This window comes from Phyllobates terribilis, unplaced genomic scaffold (assembly GCF_046119375.1).
Source record: "Phyllobates terribilis strain yellow unplaced genomic scaffold, ASM4611937v1 Scaffold_8__6_contigs__length_399053987, whole genome shotgun sequence".
Taxonomy (NCBI): Eukaryota; Metazoa; Chordata; class Amphibia; order Anura; family Dendrobatidae; genus Phyllobates; species Phyllobates terribilis.
Genome location: NW_027362768.1, coordinates 68,166,552 through 68,178,889, shown reverse-complemented (window position 1 = coordinate 68,178,889; position 12,338 = coordinate 68,166,552). Strand labels below are relative to the sequence as shown.

General features: G+C 43.8%; 1 protein-coding gene across 3 annotated transcripts in view; it reads left to right on the top strand.

The window, feature by feature from the left end:
- Positions 1-12,338, top strand: part of DDR2 (discoidin domain receptor tyrosine kinase 2) — a 1,082,289-nt gene that overhangs the window by 515,019 nt on the left and 554,932 nt on the right. The gene's annotated exons all lie outside the window — the stretch shown is intronic.

Below are 12,338 nucleotides of genomic sequence, written 5' to 3'. Positions count from 1 at the left end.
CTGTGTAAGTTATATTTGACCAAGAAGGAGAGTGATGGGGTGCTATGCCAGATAACCTGGCCTCCACAGTCACCAGACCTGAACCCAATCAAGATGGTTTGGGGTGAGCAGGACTGCAGCGCGAAGGCAAAAGGGCCAACAAGTGCTAAGCATCTCTGGGAACTCCTTCAAGATTGTTGGAAGACCATTTCCGGTGACTACCTCTTGAAGCTCATCAAGAGAATGCCAAGAGTGTGCAAAGCAGTCATCAAAGCAAAAGGTGGCTACTTTGAAGAACCTAGAATATAAGACATATTTTCAGTTGTTTCACACTTTTTTGTTAAGTATATAATTCCACATGTGTTAGTTCATAGTTTTGATGCCTTTAGTGTGAATGTACAATTTTCATAGTCATGAAAATACAGAAAAATCTTTAAATGAGAAGGTGTGTCCAAACTTTTGGTCTGTACTGTATTTCTCCCACATTCCTATATATGGTATGATGTTCCCACACTCCCCTATACATGGTATGACATTTCCACTGCTCATATATATATATATATATATATATATATACAGTGTCTTGTGAAAGTATTTGGCCCCCTTGAACTTTTCTACCTTTTGCCACATTTCTGGCTTCAAACATAAAGTTATAAAATTCTAATTTTTTTTGGGAAGAATCAACAACAAGTGGGACACAAACGTGAAGTAGAACGAAATTTATTGGATATTTTAAACTTTTTAAAAAAATTAAAAACTGAAAAGTGGGGCGTGCAGTATTATTCGGCCCCCATACTTTCAATGCAGCAAACTCACTCCAGAAGTTCAGTGAGGATCTCTGAATGATCCAATTTTGTCCTACATGACTGGTAATGATAAATAGAATCCACCTGTGTGTAATCAAGTATCCATATAAATGCACCTGCTCTGTGATAGTCTCAGGGTTCTATTTCAAGTGCAGAGAGCATCATGAAAACCAAGGTACACTCCAGGCAGGTCCGAGATACTGTTTTGGTGAAGGTTAAAGCCGGATTTGGATTCAAAAAGATTTCCCAAGTCTTAAACATCTCAAGGAGCACTGTGCAAGCAATCATATTGAAATGGAAGGAGTATCAGACCACTGCAAATCTACCAAGACCCGGACGATCCTCTAAACTTTCATCTCGAACAAGGAGAAGACTGATCAGAGATGCAGCCAAAAGGCCCATGATCACTTTGGATGAACTGCAGAGATCAACAGCTGAGGTGAAGAGTCTGTCCATAGGACAACAATCAGTCGTATTCTGCACAAATCTGGCCTTTATGGAAGAGTGGCAAGAAGAAAGCCTTTTATCAAAGATATCCATAAAAAGTCTCGTTTGAAGTTTGCCACAAGCCACCTGGGAGACACACCAAACATGTGGAATAAGGTGCTCTGGTCAAATGAAACCAAAATCGAACTTTTTGGCCACAATGCAAAACGATATGTTTGGCGTAAAAGCAACACAGCTCATCACCCTCAAAACACCATCCCCACTGTCAAACATGGTGGTGGCAGCATCATGGTTTTGGCCTGCTTTTCTTCAGCAGGGACAGGGAAGATGGTTAAAATTGATGGGAAGATGGACGGAGCCAAATACAGGACCATTCTGGAAGAAAACCTGTTGGAGTCTGCAAAAGACCTGAGACTGGGACGTAGATTTATCTTCCAACAAGACAATGATCCCAAACATAAAGCAAAATCTACAATGGAATGGTTCAAAAATAAACGTATCCAGGTGTTAGAATGGTCAAGTCAAAGTCCAGACCTGAATCCAATCGAGAATCTGTGGAAAGAGCTGAAAACTGCTGTTCAATAACGGTCTCCATCCAATCTCACTCAGCTCGAGCTGTTTTGCAATGAAAAATGGGCAAGAATTTCAGCCTCTCGATGTGCAAAACTGATAGAGACATACCCTAAGAGACTTGCAGCTGTAATCACAGCAAAAGGTGGAGCTACAAAGTATTAACTCAAGGGGGCCGAATAATATTGCACGCCCCACTTTTCAGTTTTTAATTTTTTTAAAAAGTTTAAAACATCCAATAAATTTCGTTCCACTTCACGTTTGTGTCCCACTTGTTGCTGATTCTACCCCCCAAAAATTAGAATTTTATATCTTTCTGTTTGAAGCCAGAAATGGGGCAAAAGGTAGAAAAATACAAGGGGGCCAAATACTTTCACAAGGCACTGTATATACACAGTATATACACACGTTACAATGGTCCAAAGCCTTTTATAAGTGGTATGATGTCCCCAGAGTCTCAAATACATGGTAAGATGTCCCTCACATATCCCTATTCATGGCATGATGTCCCCTACAGCTCTCTATATACAGCATGATGCACCCATAATATGGTATTCTGGGCCAACATTGTATGATGTCTCCAAAGCTCCATATAAATAGTATGATTGCCACACAGCTCCCTATGTAAATTATGATGGCCCACAGTCCTCTTATACATAGTATGATGTCACTACAGCCACCTATACATGGTGTGATGTCCCCACAATCACCTGTACATGGTATGATGTCCTCCCAGCTCCCTATACATGGAATGATGTCCTTACAGATCCCTACACATAGTATGATTTAACCCACAGCCTGCCATACATTATGATGTCTCACACAGCTTCTCTATTTACAGTATAATGGCCCACAGCCCCTTATATGCTATATGATGTCCCCACAGCTCCCTTATACATGGCATGATGTCTCTCACAGTTTCCTATGCATGATGTGATGTCTGCCACAGTCCCCAATAGATTATGATGTCTCCCACATCTCAGTATACAAAGCATGATGTTCCCACAATTCCTTATATATGACATGATGTCCCCCACAGCCCCCTGTACATGATAAAATGTCTCTACAGCTCCACATATATATTTTGATGTCACCCACAGCTCCCTAAACATGGTATCATGTAATCACAGTCCACCACATTTTGATGTCCCCACAGCTCCATATGCATGCTATGATGTCAACACAGCCTCCCCCAGCTGTTTCATACCAGGACTGCCTTGCAGTGACCTTTCAGTGTGCAGACACCAGCAGTCTTAAGAAGGCTCAATGCACAAGTGTCGGAATTGCTTCCAACACTTGACAGAAGAAGCAAAGGAGGCAGGAGGAGGGTCTGACAGAGCCTGGGTGTTACATCAGTTGTGATGTTATGACTAGTCTCTGAACAGGAAAAGACTAATCAGCTAGTGATCGGGTCCTCCAAAATCAGGCATGAGGATGGTCACATGCCGAAGTGTAGTATCTAGACAATGGTGCAGAATACTGACAGTGAGTTTGTTACAGCATTCTGCAGCATAAGTACACACATAAAATGGTGATAAGAGCCAGGACAACCCGTTTAATAGCTCATTTACATATAAAAAACCATATATTTCACTGGAATAAAACATCAGATCGCATATATCAAAGTATCATTTTATTCCGCTTTCTATGACTTACATGTCCATATAGATGACTTAAAAACGTTGATCCTACCAACAGAGTCCCCTTAATGTAAAGAATTATGGCTTAAAAATTTGATGAGACTTCATTAAAGGGAATCTGTCACTAGCATCAGCCCTCCTAAGCCATCTATATGGGCATGTAGATCATAGGACGCTGAATAAAATGATACCTTGATATCTGCAATCTAATGTCTTATTCAACAGAAATTCATGTTTTTCTTATATGCAAATGAATTGTAAAGATCTGTGGGCCGGACACTGATCTGCATGAGAATCTGCCTCAAGAGTTTACTTTAAATGAAAAGGGTCATTACCAATGTGAGACATGTAATAACTGACACTTTGCTGTCATAATCACACACAGCTTTGCAGTGAGATCAGATAATCACACACAGCTTTGCAGTGAGATCAGAACTTAAACAGTACAGCAAAGCTGACACAGTACATCAGAACTACAGTGGCATGTAAAAGTTTGGACACCCCTGGTAAAAATTACTGATATTGTGAACAGTTAAGCAAGTTGAAGTGATGTCTAAAAGACCTAAGGTTAAAGATGACACATTTCATTTGTATTTTAGGCAAAAAATAAATAAATAAATAAATATATATATATATATATATATATATATATATATATATATTTATACTCTATATATTTTCATCTTTACATAAGTAAAATTACAAAAAGGAAAATGAACCGATGCAAAAGTTTGGGCACACTGCATAGTTAGTACCTAGTAGCAGCAACTTTTGAAAGTATCTCAGCTTGTAACCGCTTTTTCTAGCCAGACAAGAGTCTTTCAATTCTTGTTTGAGGAATTTTCATCCATTCTTCCTTGGAAGATTCTTCCAGTTCTGTGAGGTTCCTGGGTCATCTTACATGCACTGCTATTTTGAATATTAGCCACAAATTTTCAATGATGTTCAGATCAGGGAACTGTGAGAGCCATTGTAAAACTTTCAGCTTGCTCCTTTTGAGGTAGTCTTTTGTGGATTTTGATGTGTGTTTAGGATCATTGTCCATTTGTAGAAACCATCTTCTTTTTCATTTCAGCTTTTTTACATAAAGTGTAGTGCTTGCATCAAAAATTTGAATCATTGAATCTATTCCTACCTCTACCTGTGAAATGTTCCCCTTGCCATTGGCTGCAACATAACCCCACTACATGATTGATCCCCCCATGCTTAATGGTTGGCGAGATGTTCTTTTCCTGAAATTCTGTGCCCTTTTTTCTCAACACATCATTGACCATTGTGGCCAAAAATTTCTATTTTAACCTCATCAGTCCACAGGAATTGTTTCCAAAAAGCATATGGCTTGTTTAGATGTTCTTTTGGATACGTCTGAAGCTGAATTTTATAATAAGGATGCAGGAGAGGTTTTCTTCTGATGACTCTTCCATGAAGGCCATGTTTGTGTAGGTGTCTCTGAACAGTAGAACAATGTACCACAACTCCAGAGTCTGCTAAATCTTTCTAACGTTCTTTTGCAGTCAAGTGAGGGTATTGCCTCTCCAGAAATCCTATGAGTAGCTCTCAATGAAATTTAGCTTGGTCTTCCAGACCTTCTGTTGGATTCCACTGTTCCTGTTAACTGCCATTTCTTAATTACATTTCAAACTGAGGAAAGGGCAACTTGAAAACGCTTTGCTATCTTCTTGTAGCCTTCTCCTGCTTCGTGGGCCTCCACCATTTTAAGTTTGAGAGTGCCAGGCAGCTGTTTAGAAGAATCCATGGCTGCTGTTTTTTGGTACAAGCTTAGAGGAAGCTAAGTTTTTATAAAGCTGGAAAACTTGCATTACCTGGCCTTTCCTAACAATGATAGTGAAAAAGCCATAACCCTAACAGGCTGAAAAAGTCTGAAACCTTCGTCAAAGCTATCTGAGCACACAAATCTCCAAGGGTGCCCCAACTGTTGCATAGGCCCATTTTCCTTTTTGTAATTTTTAAAATGTTAAAATTCCAATATATATATATATATATATATATATATATATATATATATATATATATATATATATATACATATATATATATATATATATATATACAGTACAGACCAAAAGTTTGGACACACCTTCTCATTTAAAGATTTTTCTGTATTTTCATGACTATGAAAATTGTACATTCACACTGAAGGCATCAAAACTATGAATTAAAACATGTGGAATTATATACTTAGCAAAAAAGTGTGAAACAACTGAAAATATGTCTTATATTCTAGGTTCTTCATAGTAGCTGTAACATACCTGGCGGCGTCCTTGCATAGTGGTCCATCTCCCACTGTGCAAGAGCGCGCACTTGATCTCCAATCCAGAATGTCTCTCTGGCTTCCCTCCATGCTGTCTGTTTGCTTCTGTGTGCTGCTGCTTAAGGGCGGCGCCCGATCACTTCCTGCTTCTTGTACCTACTGTGGGTCACACCCCTTGTGCGTCCTCAGCCTATTGCTGTCTGTCACCTGGTATTTAAACCAGCTGCTCCAATTAACCCATGCCTGAGCATTGTGTTTCATTCAGTGTGTGCTTTCACTCTGAAGGTGCCAGGTCCTGTTCTGTGTTCTCTTGTCTGCCTATCCTGGAGGCTGTATTTCCAGGCCTGTCTGAACACGCTCCTAGCCTGTTCCTCCCGCCTTCTAGGGGCCGATTACCTAGACCCTCTCCTGTATCTTGTCTGTCCTGTCTGAACACGCTCCTAGCCTGTTCCTCCCGCCTTCTAGGGGCCGATTACCTAGACCCGCTCCTGTATCTTGTCTGTCCTGTCTGAACACGCTCCTTGCCTGTTCGTCCCGCCTCTCTGGGGGCCGTGTTCCCAGACCCGCTCCTGTATCCCGCTGCAGTGTCGGTCTCCTCCGTACACTCAGTTCCAGTCTGAACTCTCTCCTATCTTTTACCTGTTTTTTCTCTATGTCTGTTCCTTTCCTTTTTCTGCAGAGTCTGAACTCGTACCTAACTCCTGCTTGTTGTCTCTGTACTCCCGTTTGTGAGTTTGTGGTCCACTCGCTACTTCACTGCAAGTACCCTGTGGGTATCTGGCTCTGCCTTTCCCTTCCTGTCTGTTCCATGTGAACAGAGCCCTGTCCGTCCTGCTCTGACTCCTTGCTCACTGCTCCGGCAGCCTTGCTCCGCTCTGACCCTTTTGCTCACTGCTCCGGCAGCCTTGCTCCGCTCTGACCCTTTGGCTCACTGCTCCGGCAGCCTTGCTCCGCTCTGACCCTTTTGCTCACTGCTCCGGCAGCCTTGCTCCGCTCGGACCCTTTTGCTCACTGCTCCGGCAGTCTCGCTCCGCTCTTATCCTTTTGCTCACTGCTCTGGCAGTCTTGCTCTACTCTTGCTCACTGCTCCAGGCGGCCTCGTCCTGCTCTGACTCCTTGATCACTGCTCCGGCAGTCTCGCTCAGCTCTGACCCTTTGCTCACCGCTCCTGGCGGTCTCGTCCTGCTCTGCTCTTGCTCACCGCTCCAGGCGGTCTCGTCCTGCTCTGCTCTTGCTCACCGCTCCGGGCGGTCTCGTCCTGCTCTGCTCTTGCTCACCGCTCCAGGCGGTCTCGTCCTGCTCTGCTCTTGCTCACCGCTCCAGGCGGTCTCGTCCTGCTCTGCTCTTGCTCACCGCTCTAGGCGGTCTCATCCTGCTCTGCTCTTGCTCACCGCTCTAGGCGGTCTCGTCCTGCTCTGCTCTTGCTCACCGCTCCAGGCGGTCTCGTCCTGCTCTGCTCTTGCTCACCGCTCCAGGCGGTCTCGTCCTGCCCTGCTCTTGCTCACCGCTCCAGGCGGTCTCGTCCTGCCCTGCTCTTGCTCACCGCTCCGGGCGGTCTCGTCCTGCCCTGCTCTCGATCACCTCTCTGGGCGGCCTCACTCTGCTGTGTTTGTCCGCCACATCTGTGGTTCTGTTCCAGAGTCCCCCTTCATAACCTTAATACACTTTCTGTCCACCTACTTTTGGACCACCCTGTATATAATATATAATGTATATACAGTACAGACCAAAAGTTTGGACACACCTTCTAATTTAAAGATTTTTCTGTATTTTCATGACTATGAAAATTGTACATTCACACTGAAGGCATCAAAACTATGAATTAACACATGTGGAATTATATACTTAACAAAAAAGTGTAAACAACTGAAAATATGTCTTATATTCTAGGTTCTTCAAAGTAGCCACCTTTTGCTTTGATGACTGCTTTGCACACTCTTGGCATTCTCTTGATGAGCTTCAAGAGGTAGTCACCGGAAATGGTCTTCCAACAATCTTGAAGGAGTTCCCAGAGATACTTAGCACTTGTTGGCCCTTTTGCCTTCACTCTGTGGTCCAGCTCACCCCAAACCATCTCGATTGGGTTCAGGTCTGGTGACTGTGGAGGCCAGGTCATCCGGCGTAGCACCCCATCACTCTCCTCCTTGGTCAAATAGCCCTTACACAGACTGGAGGTGTGTTTGGGGTCATTGTCCTGTTGAAAAACAAATGATGGTCCAACTAAACGCAAACCGGATGGAATAGCATGCCGCTGCAAGATGCTGTGGTAGCCATGCTGGTTCAGTATGTCTTCAATTTTGAATAAATCCCCAACAGTGTCTCCAGCAAAGCACCCCAACACCATCACACCTTCTCCTCCATGCTTCATGGTGGGAACCAGGCATGTAGAGCCATCCGTTCACCTTTTCTGCATCGCACAAAGACACGGTGGTTGAAACCAAAGATCTCAAATTTGAACTCATCAGACCAAAGCACAGATTTCCACTGGTCTAATGTCCATTCCTTGTGTTCTTTAGCCCAAACAAGTCTCTTCTGCTTGTTGCCTGTCCTTAGCAGTGGTTTCCTAGCAGCTATTTAACCATGAAGGCCTGCTGCACAAAGTCTCCTCTTAACTGTTGTTGAAGAGATGTGTCTGCTGCTAGAACTCTGTGTGGCATTGACCCGGTCTCTAATCTGAGCTGCTGTTAACCTGCAATTTCTGAGGTTGGTGACTCGGATAAACTTATCCTCAGAAGCAGAGGTGACTCTTGGTCTTCCTTTCCTGGGGTGGTCCTCATGTGAGCCAGTTTCTTTGTAGCGATTGATGGTTTTTGCAACTGCACTTGGGGACATTTTCAAAGTTTTCCCAATTTTTCGCACTGACTGACCTTCATTTCTTAAAGTAATGATGGCCACTCGTTTTTCTTTACTTAGCTGCTTTTTGCTTGCAATAATACAAATTCTATTAGTCTATTCAGTAGGACTATCAGCAGAGTATCGACCAGACTTCTGCACAACACAACTGATGGTCCCAACCCCATTTATAAGGCAAGAAATCCCACTTATTAAACCTGACAGGGCACACCTGTGAAGTGAAAACCTTTTTCGGTGACTACCTCTTGAAGCTCATCAAGAGAATGCCAAGAGTGTGCAAAGCAGTCATCAAAGCAAAAGGTGGCTACTTTGAAGAACCTAGAATATAAGACATATTTTCAGTTGTTTCATACTTTTTTGTTAAGTATACTATTCCACATGTGTTAATTCATAGTTTTGATGCCTTCAGTGTGAATGTACAATTTTCATAGTCTTGAAAATACAGAAAAATCTTTAACCGAGAAGGTGTGTCCAAACTTTTGGTCTGTACTGTATATATATATATATATATATATATATATATATATATATATATATATATATATATTATATTATATTACTTTTGACCAGGGTTGCCCAAAGTTTTACATGCTACTGTAACACAGTACAGCATAACTAACACACTACAGCAGAGCTACCACAGGACAGCAGAGCTAACACGGTTCAAAAGAAGCGAGCTTTGTCAAATTACAAAAATTTGCAGCAGCATTTGTCCTCTCATAGTGATGTCAGCTCTGCTGCAGTGCTGTGCATGACTATAATCAACACAGTTAAATAATCCAAAAGAAGTCCAAAAGGCATAAAGTCAGACAACTTCAAAAACTGAATACCACAACAAAAGGTCTATAGCGGTTGATGGCCGCTAGACAAGTAGAGATTCTGACAAGTAAATAGAAATAAAAAAGACAATATTTTATTAGGTAAATATTAAAATAGGAAAACTTCAAAATGAGGCAAGGGGAACCTCCAAAAACAGGGAATGGACACACTCAAGGTACACTGCGTATGCAATAGACAGTAAATAATGCAGATAAGATCTATACACCAGGATAACGTTTCTCAAGGAAAATATATGGATGACCAACGTAATGGTCAAAGGATTTTTTAGCTCAAATATAGCGCCAGTGCGACCTAACGAGCTTAATAAATGTGACCTGAAAAATTAATTCATGGTACATACATGACTAAACAGTGAATCCCAAGTCTCAGATTACTGACAGCTGCTAGGGGCCCCAGATACCCCTGTATAAATGCAGTAACAGGTGTAACCACATACATCACCTAATTTGTGAAAACTGGTACCTGTATAAGTGAATCTGGGGAATCAGGGCAAAGCAGACATATAAGCAATGGGGAGAGAACCTAGGTGTATGGTAAGCTGCAGGGGGCATGAAGCAAGAAAAGTTACTACCTGGGAGTGAAGATGCTGCAACGCAGATGACCGAGGAGGGGGTCCTCCCCACACCCGACGGATGCCGTTTTGCACCGTAGCTTCTTCCGGGGCATGTCATGACAGGTACCAGTTTTCACAAATTAGGTGATGTATGTGGTTACACCTGTTACTGCATTTATACAGGGGTATCTGGGGCCCCTAGCAGCTGTCAGTAATCTGAGACTTGGGATTCACTGTTTAGTCATGTATGTGACGCGCCCCTGGGCCTGTGTCGCGCTGCGTTGCGCACGCGGGAGCTTACCCGGAGCCGGATCTCTTGAGGGTTGTAGTCTCGTGGCGGTGACCCGGTCCGTGCCCAGGGAGTCAAACTAAGTGGCGGTCTATTAGCAGTAGATGTTGGATGACTACGCCACCCGTTGAATGCAGCTTTGGAGCTGCCGCTGCAGGGCAGACCGCTGAGGCCGGTGGAAGGATGGTGCAGCGGGGATGGTATAACCCCCAACGGGAGGGGTATGGCCTCAGGGCAGCAGACGTGGATGATGGGGGTAGCAGGAACCACTCGGAGACGGTACGGTGTAGTTCAGGGTCTTTACTGGTGACAAAGATAGACCCTCCCGGAGTACTGGCTAGCGATTGGGGCCTGGTCAGTCCTTGAGCAGATGGGATCTCCCCTGGCCAGGCGGAGTTGTAGGCCTCCCAAACTAACGATACTCTTCTGGCTACCTTGCTAGAGGCGGATATAAGTAGCCCACGTCCCTGAGTGTACCGTGTGGTGCTCACCCGTATGGCCGGTGACTCGGGGCCTTCTAGTAGCTTCCGCTCCATGACGGCGGTGCTGGTCCCATGCGTGTGACCGTGCCTTCGGGTTTCTTGGCCAGAGGACCTGAAATCCCCTGCCTGACGGATTCTGCTGCTGGGTAGGAGTTAGTCCCCACAGCCTCGGACTCCGGGTCCGGTAAGAAATCTTCTCAGTCAGGGCGAGCTCTGCAGCTGCCAGCCCCTGACTTCTTGTAACACTGCTCCCACAGAGCTCCTGTTGTTTCTTCCCATAGCTGCTTCTCTTCTCTGTCGCTACTTCTGGCATGGCCCAGGAGCTGGGCCCAGCCGGAGCCACAGCTCCCTGTCAGCCCTCCTGGCTCAACTCTCCCTCTGAACTCTCTAACCCTGCCTCAGCCCCAGGTTTATACAGGGGAAGTTCTTCCCCTCCCAGGACTGGGCAGGAGGTGTGGCATGCATAGGATTCCTGACCAAGAGACCTCCCACCTGCTCTCAGACATAACATTGCTGTTACTGTGGAAACCAGACCCCTGGGGTGCCACATATGTACCATGAATTAATTTTTCAGGTCACATTTATTAAGCTCGTTAGGTCGCACTGGCGCTATATTTGAGCTAAAAAATCCTTTGCCCATTACGTTGGTCATCCATATATTTTCCTTGAGAAACGTTATCCTGGTGTATAGATCTTATCTGCATTATTTACTGTCTATTGCATACGCAGTGTACCTTGAGTGTGTCCATTCCCTGTTTTTGGAGGTTCCCCTTGCCTCATTTTGAAGTTTTCCTATTTTAATATTTACCTAATAAAATATTGTCTTTTTTATTTCTATTTACTTGTCAGAATCTCTTCTTGTCTAGCGGCCATCAACCGCTATAGACCTTTTGTTGTGGTATAATCAACACAGGACCGCATTACTAACACAACAAGCACATTTGCAGTTCTCTTCTCAGAGAGCTGTTAGCTCTGCTGTACAGACCTTCGTCCACACTGGCTTCATGTCAGATGGAGGCTGAAGTATGATAGGACAACTGCAGATGCAAATGTTTTTGTAATGAGACAAAGTTCAATTACATTGTACTGTGTTAGTTCTGATCTCATTGCAGAGCTGTGTCTCATTATGAGAGCAAAGTGTCAGTCACTACATGTCTCACACTGGTAATGTCCTTTTTCATTTAAATTAAACTCTGGAGACAGACTGTCCGGGAGACCTGTGTCTGGCCCATAGAAAACAGCTCATTTGCCCATATTATGAACTTCTCTGGAATAAGACATCGAGTCGCAGATATCAAGGTATAATTTTATTCAGTGCCTATTACCTACATGCTGATATAGATGGCTTAACACACCACCCCAGCATTTCTTTTTATTGCACCACAGGAGTGGTACTTTAAATGTAATTCCCCTGTTCCCTGTCTGATACTCACCTGGTGCCTTCATCCATTTCCAGTCTGTCTCCAACGAAAAGTGACACAGAGTTTCATGGAGCTGAGCGGTGGTCACTTTTTTTAATACAAGTCTATGAGAACCTCGTTCTGCCTCTCATAGACTTGTAATGAGAGTGTGTGACGGAGCTTCCAGCCAGTAAAAATCTACTGTCA